General features: G+C 43.1%; 1 protein-coding gene across 1 annotated transcript in view; it reads right to left on the bottom strand.

Moving 5' to 3' along the window:
* LOC120299189 (agouti signaling protein) overlaps positions 1 to 12,816 on the bottom strand; it is a 43,502-nt gene extending 30,686 nt beyond the window's left edge. The window contains exon 1 of the mRNA XM_039323736.1: positions 12,788 to 12,816. The gene's annotated coding sequence lies outside the window, so the exon portion shown is untranslated. The remainder of the gene's footprint in view (positions 1 to 12,787) is intronic.
* Between the last annotated feature and the right edge of the window lie 727 nt (positions 12,817 to 13,543).

Here is a 13,543-nt window from a genome sequence, read left to right on the forward strand (position 1 = left end):
TTCGTGGGGCATCTTGATTCCTTCAGTTTTCACTATTTTTCCTTGTTTGATAGTAAGTGTGGCACATTTGTCCAAGCCAAACTCCATTACAATATCTTGGCTATATATACGGACAGTGTTGAGCAGCGATTCTATTTCAGATGATGTTTTTCCATACAGCTTCAGATCATCCATGTAAAGGAGGTGGGATAGTCTGCAGATGTTTTTGATGTTTGATAGCCATGTCCTGAGTTATTCAGTATTGTTGACAGAGGAAACAGTGCAATAACAAATAGTAATGGTGATAATGAATCTCCTTGAAATATTCCTCTCTTGATATTAACCTCTCCCAGCTTTTCACCATTGATCTGCAACTGTGTCTTCCATTGTGCCATCGATTTTTGCACAAATTTTCTGATGTTTCTACTTACTCCTGTTATTTCTAGGCACTTGATTATCCAATCATGTGGCAGAGAGTCAAATGCCTTTTTGTAGTCAATCCATGCCACATTCAGGTTGGTCTTCCTTCTCTTGCAGTTTTCCAAGATCATTTTGTCTATTAGGAGTTGATCTTTTGTTCCTCTGCTATTGGGGCGGTTTCCTTTCTGCTCAGGTGGAAAGAGATTGTTTTCAACTAGATGCTGTTGTACTGCATCAGCTACCACACCAGTTAGTAATTTGAAAGTTGTTGGTAAGCAGGTAATTGGCCTGTAGTTACCTGGTGTTGCCCCTTTTGCTGGATTTTTCATTATTAGGTAGGTTTTCCCAGTTGTTAGCCACTTTTCAATTTCTCCTCCTTGTAGTATATTGTTGAACTGCTTGGCAATGAGTGGGTGTATAACAGTTAGATGTTTCAACCAAAACCCATGCAGTTCATCTTCACCTGGTGCTGACCAATTTTTGATTTTCTTTGCTCTTTTTTCTACCATTTTTGTTGTTATTACTAGTTCTTTCATTTCAACTTCTGTTTTATTTGCATCCACCTCTTTTAACCAAGCCGCATCCTTGTTGTATTTCTTTGGGTTATCCCATATCTGCTTCCAGAACTGCACTGTTTCTTCCTTGTCAGGTACTGACTGATTCCTTGCAGTTTCTCCATTGATGGATTGGTAGAAACGTTTCTGATTGGATTGAAATTGGAGGTTCTGCCTATAGTTTGCAATTCGAGCTTCATATCTACTGATTTTCCTGGCTATAGCTGTTATTTGTTGCTTTATTATTTCCAGTGCTTCCTTGATCTTCCTTGTTTCTAAGTGGTATTTCTTGATTAGGTATTCTTTGGTCTTCTTGTTCTTCAGCTTCTTTTCTTTCATCTGTTCTAGCTTGCTTGCATGTGATCTTAACTTGCTGATCTTATTTTCTAGTCTAACCTTCCATTTTTCTGGTGCACTGTTTGTTTGTTTTTCTTTTTTGTTGATTTTACATCCCAGGTATTCTGTTATAACTGCAGCTGTGCTGTACATTAGTTGGTTTGTTTCTTGCAGTGAATTGGTGCTTATACTTGCTATTGCAGTATTTGCATCTTTTAATGCTTGTGCTAGCTGTTTCTTTGGAACAAGCTTCAATGCAGGCAGCCTTATTCTGTTGTTTTTGTGCTGTTCTAGATGCTCAATTATTCTTTGTTTCAATTCTTTTATTTCTTTAGTTAGAGGGTTTTGTTCTTCCTGAGGAAGAGGTGCCTGGTTTCCAAATGAGAACAGTTGTATATCTCTACTGGATTCTTTCACTGCCACTGCCAACTCCCCCTGGTTTGCCTCTACATTCTGAATTACTTCTTGTAAGGCTTTGATTTCTTTGCCCTGGGTAAACCTTTGCAGTTCGTCCAATTCTTTTTCTGTAAATACTTTATTTCGTGTTATAAATCGACATTGATCTGCTAGTCTCTGTTCTGTTATTTCTGATTCTGGATGCTGTTCTTTCCAGAATTGGTGCATTCGTTTTAGATATCCTCGTCTTGTTGGACTTGATCTGTAGTAACAGATCATTATTTCTTTGTTTTCCATCACTGTGTATCTGCGACGGGTAAACACCTTTTCTTCCAGTAGTTCTGCAGCTGCTGGCCCTGGTTGCTCAGCCAACAGTCCTGAGTCCTGTAACCCATTTTTCACCAGATATCCAGGAACTCCAATATCTAGTGCGGACCTTGTTAACCCGGGCGACGTCCGAGCCGGTATGGCATTCTGAAATTTACGTCTCACCATATTTTTTATGGGAGAGACACTCTTTGTCTGACTCCTCTGATGAGACCTGTCCAGTATGGTTGAACCTCTGGCATAGCTCTCATCTTCCTCAGAGTACACAAGCCCCACAACCACGTCAAGGTAGTGCCTCACTGGGGGTTATTATTATTATTATTATTATTATTATTATTATTATTATATACTTTACTGAAGCTTAAATGGTTGCGGAAGTAACGTAAGCTGAATCTGAGGTTTTCCTGTGCAAACAACACAAAGGAAAGTTCCCTCCCCTCCCCCCCCGCCATCCCCTCATTATCTGGAAATGTCCCATCAGGGGCTTGTATATTGTTTAGGAAACAGGTGCTTGGTTCCTAGCTCTGCACCTCATTATTTGACCTTAGTTGGCTGTAGCTTCTCACATGGGCCAGTATGGCCTAGTATGACAGGGCAAGAGGTAGGCTTTCTAGTTGTTTCTTGAAATCAAGGAATGACTTCTTATTTTACCAATACTAGCTTCCATCCCTCCCTTCTTCCTTACATTCCAATCTTTCCCCTCTCTCCCCTCCCCCACCGTGCTAATGTCAGGGTGTCAGCTCATGAAGCTTGGATAGGTGAGATGCAGCCATGACAAAGTGCAGAAAAGGTTGAAACAAGTCCACAAGATGAACCTGTGAAAAACCCTCCTGACCAGAGTCTCTACCTGCTCCTTGAAGCAGGAATTTTGAATCCAGAAGGACCCCCAGACTGCAAGCCTGCTTTTATTGGGGAAGCACTACCATTTAGACTTGCCACCAGGAGTAGAACTGCTGTAACACCATGTCTCCAACTCACAATCCTTATACAGTAGGGAGTTCAGAAGGATGCCAAGAATTCTCAAGCTTAATTCATGGCTGTGCCAAATCCTCGTTTAACTAGATGTCAAATCACATTCTGACTGGGCTCTCTTCCCTACCTAATTCATTTTTGAAAGGGATTTTAGTGGGTTGCAAAACAAAATGTCAGCATCCAACATTAACAGTTGTGAGGGGCCCTTGGTACTCTCTGAACTTTGTTGTTTTCTTGCAGACGTTTTATTACCCAATCGAGGTAGCAACATCACTGAACACTGACATATGTTACCTAGTTTTGGTTATGCAACATCTGCAAGAAAATAACCAAACTCAGAGAGCACCAAGGACCCCTCATTTCAACCCTGAGCTACAAAAATTTTCTTTTATCATTAATGATCATTCCAAGAAGGATTCTAAACTCAAAGTGAAGTCTGAAAAAGTTTTTTTTAGGAAACAAAACAGAGGGTACGTCTGAGTGATTTAGTAGGAAGTGTGCTCAACTGTCCAGAGAAAAATACAAAAGCCAGTAGATATTCTTGTATAGAATAGGGAAGGGGCTGGAGAACATAACAAGGAGAATTCAAATTATTTTGTTATGTTGTCCCATGAACACTATGTTTCCCAATTTGTGAATGAGCAAACTCACTTCCAGGAGTCATTTTGCAGAATGCACAATATGTTCTCAGTCTGTAAATTAAGTTATGTGAATTCAATCAATTGTGGCCTTTATATTATGCACCATGATTAATCAAAACCGTCATACAGCATCAATCTGACCTTCTGCTGCAGGATAAATTTCTACCGTCTAAAATAATAGGGAAGGAATATTGACTGTACTGCACAGTTTTACTGAGCTAACATGTCACAAATTTGAAATGTGATTAAATGTGATGGGCTAAAGACTATAGTAGTAACAGACCTAGTAGACTAATAGACTGAGTAGTAATAGGAACTGCAATAAAGATATTAAACTTAGTCACATGTGGATTAGTAATTTGTTCACAAAGTAATTAATATTATTAATATTATATAGCCTGAATTATGATGTTTATTTTTCATTAATTCTTTTTTTAAAAAATAATTTTTATTACCATTTTCTTTTATACAACTCTAATACATATTCAGCAAACTGTGTCATTTTTATATACATCGGACCAACATTCTATACAATATATACACTATATACATTCAGTATCTAACTCATAATAACTTTATGTATATTCCCATTCATTAATTCTTATAATATTATGATTTATAATTTATCAAGTTATTTATCAAATTTATCAAGTAGTTGTTCCAGTAGCCTATGCAGATTATTCCAGGTTTTTAGACAACACTGCCCTCTTGTGCACACATTTAATACTTTGAGAGGAAAAAATTATCCCAGGACTATTAATTTTTCAAGTCTTTTGTTGGCAACGTGAATTTATACATGCAAACACAGTAAAAAATGTTTAAAATGCTGAGGATGTGTCCCTAAAGAATCAATACATTACATGAGTCAATTTATAATTGTTGTTTTAAAGATTTTGAAAGATTGGGCTATGCTGGAATACACAATCATGATAAGCTCATACATTCATACTATAGGAGTTAGATTATGGATATTTTCTTGCTAGTTCATGATGTGCTGAAGGTGACCAACAATACTGATGGGGCACAAAAGTAATCAACTTGTCTGTAATAATAGCTACACACACAAGTCCAAAAAACTCAAGTTAAGGAAACACAACAGAAATGGGAACAGACAATGTAGACAGCCACTTTTTTTTTTTAGATAATTATAAATTACCTTTTCTTTGAAAGGACTATGACTAACTTTATCATCCAAAAGGTGGAGGAGGGAATTAGAACTAAAGCTATACTGGACCTAATTATTACTAACAGAGAAGAAGTGATAGAGGGAGTTGAAGTTGCTGGAACCTTCGGTGAAAGTGACCACATCATACTGGAATTTAATATAATGCAAACACTAGCAAAAGAAAACAATTCACCCAGTGTCTTAAACTTCAAAATAACTTACTTTAGCAAACTCAGAGAGAACCTAGGAAAGATCCCATGGATGAAAATCCTAAAGGGAAAAACAACACAAGAAGCATGGGAAACTCTGAAAAATGCAATCATAAAAGCCCAGACTAGCACAATACCACTGAAAAAGAAAAACAAGAAGTTCAAGAAGAAACCAGCATGGCTGCACAAATATCTCTCTGACAAATTAAAATACAAAAAGGACAAATACAAAAAATGGAAAGAGGGGCACATAACTAAGATCAATTACCAACAGACAGCCAGAAATCTTTTCATCATGAAAAGATGAAGTCAGGAAAGCAAAGGTTCAGAACAAATAAAGACTTGCAACAGAAATCAAGAATAATAAAAAAAAAAGTTTCTTCCAACATATTAACAACAAGAAAAAAGTCAAGGAAACTGTATGCCCACTAAAGAGAGAAGATGGCAAGTAAATAACAGGCAACAGGGAGAAAGCAGAGCTGTTTAACTCATTCTTTGCATCAGTCTTCACACAAAAAGAAACTATAGTCCAACATATCAAAAAAACCACTGCAAAAGACAAACTAGAAACAAAATTTAAAATAAGCAAGAAAATGGTAAGGGAACACCTATCCAACCATGATGAATATAAATTGCCGGGACCTGACAGATCACACCCCAGATTTCTGAAGGAGCTGGCAGATGCTATCTCAGAACCATTGCACTGTATCTTTCAAAAATCCTGGAGCACCGGGGAAGTACCTGAGGACTGGAAAAGGGCGGATTGGTTCCCATCTTCAAGAAAGGGGAAAAAACAGACCCAGGAAATTACAGATCAATCAGTTTAACATCAATACCTGGGAAGATCCTAGAAAAAATAATCAAAAAACAACTAGAAGCAAACAAAGTTATAACTAGTAGCCAGCACAGGTTTGTTAAAAACAGATCATGCCAAACCAATTTTATTTCATTCTTTGATAAAGTGACTAAACTAGTAGACCAGCAATATTCTATGGATGTAGTATACTTAGACTTCAGTAAGGCATTGATAAAGTAAACCACAGCCTACTCCTTGATAAGCTAGAAAAAGGTGGAATAGACAACATCACCACCAGATGGATCTGTAGCTGGCTGGAAAACTGTACTCAGTGAGTAGTCCTCAATGGAACTACATCCACATGGAGAGAAGTAAGCAGTGGGGTATCACAAGTTTCCATCTTAGGCCCAGTACTCTCCAATATCTTCATAAATGACTTAGATGAAGGAATTGAAGGGGAACTGATCAAATTTGCAGATGACACCAAACTGGCAGGAGTAGCCAAATCCCAAAAGACAAGCTCAGGATCCAAAAAGATCTTGACAAACTTGAACAATGGGTCTTATTCAACAAAATGAGTTTCAATGTGGAAAAAAGAAAAGTCTTACATTTAGGCAGGAAAAATCAAAGGTACAAGTACAGATTAGGCGAGACCTGGCTTAAAACAATAACTGTGAGAGGGACCTCAGAGTCCTAGTGGGCAATCACTTGACTAGGAGCCAGCAGTGTGCAGCAGCAGCCAAAAAAGCTAATATAATTGTCTGGAAAAAATTCAGAGAAGAGTAACTAAGATGATCAAAGGCTGGAGACTAAAACGTATGAAGAACGGCTTCAGGACTTGGGTCTAGCTAGTCTATAGAAAAGAAGAAATAGGGGAGACATGATAGCAGTATTCTAATATTTGAGGGGCTGCCACAAAGAAAAGGGGATCATTTATTTATTTATTTACAAATATTTATATGCCGCCCAATCCCAAAGGACTCAGGGCGGCATACAAGGTTAAAAACAGTCATAAAACAATAAAATAATCCAGTCATACCGCGAGTCCGATCATATCCCGGCCCCCCGGGGACATCAGCCCCAGGCCTGCCGGAACAGGAGAGTTTTAACGGCTTTCTTAAAGGCCGGCAGGGTGGGAGTAGTTCGAACCTCGGGGGGAAGTTGATTCCACCAGGTTGGAGCCACCACAGAAAAGGCCTTTCCCCGAGGGCCCGCCAGCCGACATTGTCTGGCCGATGGGACCTGAAGGAGGCCCAATCTATGGGACCTCACCGGTCTCTGGGAGCTGTGTGGCAGAATGCGGTCCTGTAAGTAACCTGGCCCTATGCCATGAAGGGCTTTGAAGGTGATAACCAACACCTTGAATTGCGTCCGGAGACCCACAGGAAGCCAGTGCAGCTCGCGGAGGATAGGTGACACGTGGGCGTACCTTGGCGCGCCCACAATCGCTCTCGCGGCTGCGTTCTGAACCAACTGCAGCCTCCGAACGCCCTTCAAGGGTAGCCCCATGTAGAGCGCGTTACAGTAATCCAGTCTTGAGGTGACAAGGGCATGAGTGACTGTGAGTAAAGCCTCCCGGTCCAAATAAGGCCGCAACTGGTGCACTAGGCGAACCTGTGCAAAGGTCCCCCTGGCCACAGCCGATAGATGTTGTTCCAAATTTAGCTGTGAGTCCAGGAGGACACCCAAGTTGCGTGCCTGCACTGAGGGAGGTAAATTTGCCCCCCCCAGGACTAAAGATGGACCATCCAGTTGGCCTTTGGGAGGCAAGACCCAGAGCCACTCGGTCTTGTCAGGGTTGAGTCTAAGCCTGTTCACCCCCATCCAGACCCTCACATCTTCCAGGCACTGGCACATCACGTCGACTGCTTCACTGAAAGGACACGGGGTGGAGATATATAATTGGGTATCATCCGCGTACTGATGATACCTCACCCCGTGTCGCCGAATGATCTCACCCAGCGGTTTCATGTAGATGTTAAAAAGGAGGGGGGACAGGACCGAGCCCTGAGGCACCCCATAATCGAGGCGCCTAGGGGTCGATCTCTGTCTGCCCACCAACACCGACTGCGACCTGTCAGAGAGGTAGGAGGAGAACCACCGCAATACGGTGCCGCCCACCCCCACCTCTCCGAGACGACACAGAAGGATACCATGGTCGATGGTATCGAAAGCCGCTGAGAGGTCAAGAAGCACCAGGATAGAGGAATAACCCCTATCCCGGGCTTGCCAGAGGTCATTGGTCAGTGCAACCAAAGCAGTCTCAGTGCTGTAGCTGGGCCTGAAACCAGATTGAAAAGGGTCCAGATAATTGGTTTCCTCCAAGGATCGCAAGAGTTGAGACGCCACCACCTTCTCTACAACCTTCCCCACAAAGGGGAGGTTGGAGACGGGACGAAAGTTCTTCAAAACAGCTGGGTCCAGGGAAGGCTTCTTGAGGAGGGGCCTCACCACCGCTTCCTTTAAAGGTTGCGGGAAAGACCCCTCCATCAAGGAGGCGTTGATTATCGCCTGGAGCCAGCCTCGTGTCACCTCCCTACTGGCAGAAACCAGCCAGGAGGGGCACGGGTCCAATAAACAGGTGGCGGCATTCATTGCCCTCACGGCCTTGTCCACTTCATCAGGGGTCACAGGCTCAAACTCGCTCCAGAGAACATGACTAAGACCAGCCCCTGGCAACTCGGCTGGCACTGCCCAGTCGGAGTCCAGGTCTCTCTGTATCTGAGTGATTTTGTCCGACAGAAACTGAACAAACTCCTCAGCTCTCCCCTGCAAGGGTTCCTCCGCCTCCTCCACTTTAAGAAGGGAGCGGGTCACCCTAAACAAGGCGGCCGGGCGAGATTCTGCGGACGCAATAAGTGCGGAAAAGTGAACACTTTTGCCACCCTTATCGCCACTAAATAAGTCCTAAGATAGGCTCTTAATAGTGATTGGTCAGATTCAGAGTTACTGGCCCTCCAACGTCACTCTAGACGTCTCTTGTGGCACTTCATCTCCCGGAGCTCCTCTGTAAACCAAGGAGCCCTCCGGGGACCACCACCACAGAGAGGTCGCAAAGGCGCAATTCGATCCAGGGCCCTGGACGCCGCCTCATTCCAGGCCGCAACCAGGGACCCGGACGAGTTGTGGACAAGGGAGTCAGGTATTTCCCCAAGCTCCTCCTGGAACCGATCTGGGTCCATTAGGCGCCTGGGGCGGAACCACCTTGTCGGCTCCCTCTCCCTGCGATGGGGGAGTGATGCTCTGAAGTCCAGCCTCAATAGGAAATGATCTGTCCATGACAAGGGCGAGATCTCTATTCCCCTTAATTCCAGATCATGTCTCCATTGCCCCGAGAGAAACACAAGGTCGAGTGTGTGACCACCCCTATGAGTTGGATCCTGAATTACCTGGGTCAGGTCCATGGTTGCCATGGAAGCCATGAACTCCTGCGCCGCCTCTGAGCGATCGCCGAGTGATGGCAGATTAAAGTCCCCCAGTACTATAAGTCTGGGGAACTCCACCGCCAACCCGGCTACTGACTCCAGCAACGCAGGCAGGGCTGTTGCAACGTAGCTGGGAGGTAGGTACGTAAGCAGCAAGCCCAACTGAACCCGTGAACCCAACTTCAATAGGAGGGACTCACACCCAACAACCTCCGGGGCAGGAATCCCATGAGGGCTCAAGGACTTCCGAGCGATGACTGCCACTCCCCCACCCCTGCCCTGATGTCGAGGCTGATGAAGCACCACAAACCCGTCCGGGCACATCTCCGAGAGGGAAACACCCCCCTCAGGGCCCAGCCAGGTTTCGGTTATACATGCCAGGTCCGCCCCGCTGTCCAATATTAAATCACGGACAAGGAGGGCTTTGCTGACAATGGACCTGTCATTAAGCAACAGCAGCCTGCAATCAGGGCCCTGTACTCCCCTGTCACCAGTACTACAGGATGAGCCTTTTGAGGGGCCGGAACAAGGAATCGCTCTAACATAGCGAGTCCTCGTTCCCCAAAGATGGCCTGCCCCTCAGCTCCCGCCATATCTGCCCATCCCAGTCATGACCGGGATGCTCCAACCTTCTCCCCTCCCCAGAATACCTCCACCCTCACCAGCCTTCTCCCTTCCTGACCGGACTCGCTTTCCATACAAACCAAGCCCAAGGGTAAGTCCTGCGCCCCCCTACTTTTGCTATTGCACTCAGCAGAGGGGGTACCAGGCTCCACACCCGACTCCACCATTCTCATACCCCAAACACTCAGTACACATTCACACTCAATTTATATACATAAAAAGTAAAAAATTTTCGCATTCATACACCCTAAATACAATAATAAATTTATATATAACAGGGCCACCATTCATCTACATGCATACTCACACCCACAACAAACATTCTCTAAAAAATAGTATTGCCCCTCTGTGTCCCAGGCTGGTCCAATGTGGCCGGCTAGATGATCATTAAGTACTTGTCTTGGGGCAGACCGTACTTGGCCTTATGCTCCTCAAAGAGCTGGGTCAACTTCTCCAGGTTGTTACTGGCCGTCGCCGCAACAGCGGCAATTGCTGCCAAGGCAATGGGCGAAGTCACGCGGGGGACCCAGGTCACTGGAGAAGGCCCCGCCGCGGAACCTGAGGAAAACGACGAGGCGGCGGCGGCGATGATAGAGGAGAAGGAAAAGGAAGCCACACACGGGGCAGCGAGGGTTGGCTGAGCGCCGGGCCGGATTGCCCAGGCGGGCTGCTGCGGCGAGGCCTGCCGCCACGGGGGGGGGGCTGTGGCTGCTGGTGGAGCAGGCTGACACTCTCCAGCGGCAGAAAGTCAGGCTGTGGGTCGCTGCCATGCGGGACGCGGGATATGCCGGGCAGCGGGGACGAGGCGATCATGTTATTTACCAAAGCACCAGAGGGAAGGACAAGAAACAATAGTTGGATCAAAGAGAAAAACAACCTGGAATTAAGGAGAAATTTCCTGACAGTGAGGACAATTAACCAATGGAACAGCTTGCCTTCAGAAATTGTGGGTGCTCCATCACTGGAGGTTTTCAAGAAGAGGCTGGACAGTCTTCAAAAAGAAAAAGAAAATGCAGTTGCCTCATGAAAAAGCACCTTTGGGACAACCATGACCTGATTGACTGAGAATTTCCATAGACAAATAGCATCTTAAAACAGGGGAAAGCCAAGGGGAGGGATTAAAGTATATAAATGCCCTCAAAACAAACCAATAGCAGAATAGTGGTACTTGGCTACAAAGCCAGAAATTAAATTGAAAGAATTCATCTTCATAAATGATTGTTTTCATCTTCATAAAAATCTTCATAAACAATTTAGATGACACTAAACTGGCAGAAATATCCAACACCACAGAAGAAAGGCTCAAAATCCAGATGGATTTCGACACACAGATGATTTTCATCAGCAGTCAGAAAAAAGCCAGCAGCAACAAACAGTCAGCAATCCCTACTTCCTTTCTTCTTCCTCTCTCTTCTTCCTCCTCTTTCTTATGTCTCTTCCCTTTCTTTAGATTATCTTCCACTCAAATTCTTGCTTATTCTTTCTGTTAAGGATGCTCATCCCCAATACTTTCATGTAGATGATAAAAATTTCTGGAGACAGAATAGAAACCTGAAGGACACCATGCCACACTCTCATTTTGAGGAACAACTATTTCTAAGTGACACCATCTAATACCCAGTAATGTTTTCTATTTCCAATCGTTTCAAGTTTTTCAGAAGGAATCCTTGTTGGTTGTACTAAAGGCTGCTGAGAGATCAAGAAGGAAGAAACCAGAATCATGCTTTGTCAGACTCAGACAAACGTGATCTACCATGAAAATTGAGAGACTCTCAGCCTGTTGTAAACCAGTTTGAAATGAATAAAAATAATTCCTTACCTCTAAGGTGAGTCCACCTGAGAAGACACTATTTTCTTAATCAATATATCCAACTATGAAAGTAGAAAGTGGCTTATAATTGACCATCTCTGAAAAATCTTGGAAATATTTGTGTATTTTTTTAAAATTACAAAATAGCCCAGAACATCATCAGTCTAGAGAAACCAGTTCAGTTGCATTGATTGGTTGAGATTGGAAAACTGATCAATTGATTTTATTAAGTAAACTTCTAATTAGGATGGGATTTATATAGGTGATTGATATTTCATTGTATTTTACTCAGTTTTTATAATGCTATTTAAAAAGTATGTTGAATTAAATCAAGTTTTCCCAAGCTAGTATATCCCATATCTGTTAGATTTCAAATCCAATAATTCACAACCATAATTAAACTCACCCATACAGATGTTAAGGTAATTTGGGAAATAGAGTGGATGTAATCTTATTCTGCTATCTAGTTTCCACTTGTTCATATTCCCCATTATTGATTGCAAAAAGCAGGCAAGTCTTTTTATAGACCTGTTGAATGTGATACTATACATTTACAAACAGCAGCAAAATAGCAGAGAATTAAACAGAGAATCTGGAGACTTAAATCCACAATAGCTTTTCTGATATTTAATAACTTTTCAGCATCTATTTCAAGATAAAACTTGATCTTTTAAAATCTGCAAAAAGAATTTTACCAGTTCTTGTGACTTAGGGAGAGCCAGTTGGTGTCATGGTTAAGGAACTATGCTAGAATTTGGAAGATTGAGTTCTAATCCCACCTTAGACACAAAACCGTGTCTGAAAGATTGCTGTATAGATGCAATAGATGTGTATAAATGCACAGGAAATGTACGAAACTTATCATATCATCTATTGGAAGGCTAGACAATGCATCACCTACCAATTTCTTTTTGGCACTGTTAGTCAAAAATTTCTGACCAACTAGCTAATCTAAAATACATGTTGGCAGGAGAAGCAAGTGGATTGTGCCTAAAATTGTGCCAAAATCCCTCACTACTTGCACCACCTGGAGAAGGTGTCCTCTTTTAAAGCTGCTACAATTACACATTCCTTTGGCAGAGAGATGGCCACCTAGAGAAAAATAAGGAGTTTGAAGAAAGTAAACAACTTACATATCCTGTACTGTAGTTGAGCTGTCTCTCTGATCAGTCAGATTCAGAGTGAAGAAGCAGAGAATGGTCCAAAGTTCAGGAAACATAAAGCACAAAGCACAGAGCAAGGGTTTTTGATGCAATCAGTCATGAAAGTAAAGAGTGAGTCTGCTAAGTCTGCTCATCTAGGCATCTTCCCAGAAGTGATGAGAGGGCAGTCCTGCTCTTGCCAGTATTTAGCCTCTTCTGCTCAGTGTGTCTCAACTCTGGTAGCTTAAATAATCTTCATTCTCTTAGCTTCTTGGAAAGGGATGTGAGCTTTAAAAACTCTCTAGTTTTTCTGCTTCTAGAGAAGTGCTCATCTTCAACTTTTTCCTAACAAGACTCCCCAGTCTTTATGGGTCCTGGTCTGGAAGACACATCATCTTTTCCTCATCAGCAGAGCATTCTTTAGAGGCAGTCTTGACAAAAGGCAAGCAGGTGTGCATAATCTTTTGCCAGCAGGCATCGGATGGATTAGGTGAGTAGTGGGCAAATTAGCACCTCTGTCTTACCTCTTACCTCAGTTCATCCTGGGAAGGATATCTAGTAGGCAAGCTTAGCAGTCAGCAAGCGAGATCTGGCTCATGGGTCTCACCTCTGACACTGAAACAGATTGGCAGCACTAATTCGTCTATCTCCCATTCTCTTTGGCTCCTTCTGACTAGGAGTTTTTGCCAGGCAATGATGAAGTAGTGTCATACAGCAGTCTGGGTATTAGTGGTCAAGTAAATCTTT

Source organism: Crotalus tigris, unplaced genomic scaffold, assembly GCF_016545835.1.
Source record: "Crotalus tigris isolate CLP2741 ecotype Arizona unplaced genomic scaffold, ASM1654583v1 scf7180000024281.4978605, whole genome shotgun sequence".
Lineage (NCBI taxonomy): Eukaryota > Metazoa > Chordata > Lepidosauria > Squamata > Viperidae > Crotalus > Crotalus tigris.